The sequence below is a fragment of the Peromyscus eremicus genome, chromosome 6, assembly GCF_949786415.1.
Source record: "Peromyscus eremicus chromosome 6, PerEre_H2_v1, whole genome shotgun sequence".
NCBI classification, from domain to species: Eukaryota; Metazoa; Chordata; class Mammalia; order Rodentia; family Cricetidae; genus Peromyscus; species Peromyscus eremicus.
The window spans coordinates 65,999,276-66,003,406 of record NC_081421.1 but is presented as its reverse complement, the minus strand read 5'-3'; positions in this window follow the sequence as shown (position 1 = coordinate 66,003,406).

Below are 4,131 nucleotides of genomic sequence, written 5' to 3'. Positions count from 1 at the left end.
CACAGGTTGATGAGTTAGAGGCCAGTTTTGTTCCTGATTTAGTGCTAAGACGTGAACAGAATTCCAAGTGGAGGGACCCTTAACCCTGCCCTGCCTTAATGCTCTTGTCCCATCTATGGTAAATTACAACACATTTCCCCATGGGAGCCTCAGCTAGGGAGGAGTGCCCTTAATCAGCAACCGAAACTCAGGGCAAGGTGTTAATTAGGCAGTCTTGCAGTGATTCTATCTTTCCTTCATTAATGATGAGGACAGAGCAGGGCCCCCTCTTGCTCCTGGGTCCTCCCTGTCTTCTACAGGAGGCTGGTGGGGTGGGGAGATTGAGTGGAAGAGCTGCGTGGAGTTGACTGTCCCAGCTCTGCCATGCCAGTCACAAAGGAAATATTCCATCCTAGAGTTGATGCGGGAAGAAGCAGGGTGACCCCCAACAGCCCTACATCCAACATGGCAACTCCTTGTGGTATCTCACCAACAAATTGTTCTTATTCTGCGTGTTTCCTCGCCATGCTCCTCCTAACACCAGCATTACTTACCTCAGCCTTCAGAGGTAGACGCTCATAACAGGAGAAGTTTAATAGAGGAACACCAGGGTGAAGTTGAGGGATTAAAGTTGTCACTTTCAGTCATTGAATCTGAGTTATGTGACTGTGGTCAAGTCACACAAGCTGTGTGGAAACATTTCCCATGAGATGAGTTTGAGTCTTCAATAATTCATTTTATCAGAGGCATTCTCATGCAGTGCAAAAGTGAAAGAATATTAGTGGCAGTCATTCATAAGTCCCAAGATGTTTAAGATCTGGATATGTCAAATCACACCCTTGTCAGAGCGGACCCATGTAGGAGCAGAAACCCAGCAGATGGAAAGGGTTTAAAACAGTAAGCATCCTTTGGCGTCAGCTTCGCAGGTGACGAGAGGGCTGCACAGATCTATCCTGCCAAGGCCTCTGATTCTGACAGGGGCAGTTGTTGGGCACGCTGGTGTCAAGCTCATGGTGTCCAGCCTTGCCGTGTGCATGTGTGACCTGAACCTTAGCTCAGGTGCCAGCCCCACCCCTTACCAGTTGACTTTAGACACGTTTCCTCAATCTTTGGGTCTCCATCCTTTTTTTCCACCTATAAAATTGCAATCATTATTTATATCTCGGTTGTGTTGGGTGTTAGAATGAGAAAACAAAATGAGAAAATTGTCTGAAGTGTTTTGCATAATGGTAGCATGTGGAAACTGGGAGCAAAGACTGGTGAACATGGAATTCTTGGGCTGGATTTCTGGGTTCTGATTTCCAGCTCCACCTGAGCAGTGGTGGAAGGGCCGAGATAACACAGGATAGGAAAAGACCAAGGAATTACACAGTGTGAGGAAGAAAAGGCCTCTGGTGTTACCTGTCTCATCTTTTACTTTGCAAATAAGAGGTTGGCAGTTCAGGGAGGTAGCTGCCCAAACAGTCTCATAACAAATTACTAAGAAGCCGGGTAAGGACTAGGCGGTTTGGTACAGGGTTTGGGGATCCTTCAAGAGCCTTTCAGGTTTTATAGTTTACCTTTGAGGGATCCTGCCCTTGTCCCTGCTGTACAGCTCTGGGATTCTGGGAGCTTTTCATGAAGGACAGAGCAGTGGCCAAGGCAGTCATTTCCAAAGTCCACAGGCGCCCCCTGTTGGTCAAGAGCTGAAGGCTGCTTTGAGTAGGACTAGAGAGAGAGGTACCTAGGTCCTGGGTGCCCTGCACTACACATTGTGATGTGATTTTTTTTTTTTTTATGTAATTATTCCACTTCACAGTCCCATCTTAAAGACATTCTGATAATGATAAACAATGCTAAGGGACATGTTTAGCCATGTAAGTATCATCCCAGGGCCTCTTCATCTCTTCATGGAGACCCAAGCATTGTTCTAACACATTGCCTTCTGGCTGAATGAATTCTATCAGCATTCCAGTGCCTCAAGACATCCTTATTTCTCCCTGTGTTTGGAAGATAGGTTGACTGGGTATAAAGCTCTGGGCTGGCAGTTTTTTCAGTAGTTTACTGATACTGTGCTACTTTGTCTGACAATGTTATTTCTGTCAAGGAGGCTGCTACCCCTCCACTCTGCATTTCTCTGTGAAAATAAATGGTTGCTCTTTCTGGCTATCTTGTGGATTTCTTTCTTTATTGCTGCCCTACCAAACTGACCAGGATGTACCTTGACTTAATTTTCTTTGTGCATCTTATGTTTGAAGATCATTAATATTCTTAGATGTATAGTTTTCTCTTTAAAAAAAACTATTTGGAAAACACGGTCATTATTTCTTTAAAACATTTTCCTTCACCATCTTTCCATTCTTTTGTTGGGGACTTCAACTACACATATATCAGGCCACATGAAGCTGACTGCCCTGTGCTTACATCACTTATTTATTCCTGTTATAGTTTTTGTTTCCTCTGCTTCATTTTGAATGGTCTCTGTAGCTAGGACTCCAGCTCTACTAACTCTTCCGTGGCATTTAGCATACTGCTAATCATATCCATCTCGTTTATGATGGATTTGTGTCACATCCAGTTATTCTTCTTCTTAGAAGGTTCAGTTTTTCTTTCAAGGAACTTGATATGAACCCCCTTGCCCATCTTCTTTGCCTCTGCTGAATCTTTTTATAGTGTTGTATGATGTGTAATGTCCTCATTCACTGATTCTATCAACATGTACTTTACCACAGAGCTGTACCCCAGCCCCTGACTCGTCTTTGCTAATATGGTGTCATCAGGGGTGTTGGTTCCACCCCACCCTCAATACCAATGCCCGAAGTGCTCAAACCCTGCAAGTTGGCCACTGTCCCTTTCAGTGTTCCATCGGAGGATGTGGAGAGAGAACTGGCTGCATCTACCTACTGCCTGGTGAGTTTGAGGCTGTCCACTCTGAAGACATGGAGCTCTTAGTAACCATTGTGATTCCTGCCAAGGACTGATGGTTCCTTCTCCTGCCTCGGGGACCTTCCTCGCAGATAAGAATTCAGCATCTCAGGGCTACAGATTTGAGAGGGCCACTCCTGGGTGTCAGAACTCCCTTCCACTTCACAAGAATCTCTTTCTGGTTCTCAACCTTGCAATGTTTTACTCCTAGGGTCATCCAGGACTTCATTTCTTGGGGATTGCCTAGTTTCTTCCCTGTTTCACAGCCTGGAAACCCACATTAGGAGAGGAAACAATTCTGCTGCAATCTGGCTTGTTTACCCTCTCATCCATCAGGATCTTGGTTTGTTCCGACTCAGTGTCTTGAAAGCATCGTTTTCTGTATTTGGTCAAGTTTAGAGATATTTCTAATGGGAGGATAAAGCCATTTCTGTACCTCCATTTCCACCAGAGAAGGAAGTTTACATTTTATACTTTTTAATACCACTACGCTAGTTTTCTTCAGAGATTAGAGACTAAAATTATGAAAGCTTAGTGTGGTGATACACACTTGTATTAGGAAGCTAGTATTCAGGAAGCTGAGGCAGGGTGGTTGCTCCATTCCCTCAAATTCTAGTCTAACCTGAGATGCACAGTAAGACTCTGTCAAAGAAGGAAAAAATATAATTGCATTTCTAGCCTATTAAAATTCCAGATTGATTGAAGAAGATCTCCCACACCCCAACTCCTACCAACCTTGTGCTCAAACACCCGCATTTTAACCAGGTGAGATGGAGCATTGTCTCTTATGTTCATTACTTTTTTATAGTCCATCCAAAGCCAGCCTGGGGCCAGGATCCTTGATAGACATTTTTTATAGTGAAGAGATAATAGGTGAGAGCTGGGTACAAGTGGGTGAGGCATGGCAGAGAGTAGAGAAGAGAGGGACAGAGCGGACATGTCTCAGGGACACTCCTATCAATACTCCAACTAGCCTGGCCATCTCTCTTCCCTCTAGGGGGTAAACTTCCTGCTTCCTACACAGAGTCTATTTATTTAGTCTTCAAATCTAGAGAGCTATTTTCTGAGGGACATTCTAGAATATTTCCTTCCCCAAGCTTCTTTCATGACCATCCTCCCTTGAAGACCTAAAAGCCTTCAGCGGGAAGAGCAGAGGAAGTAGATCAGGGCAGACCAGCATCTCCCAGGAAAGTTCAGAGGTCGGGGTACTCAGACCCCCTTTGGGAACAAAGTCTGAGGTGCTTCTGT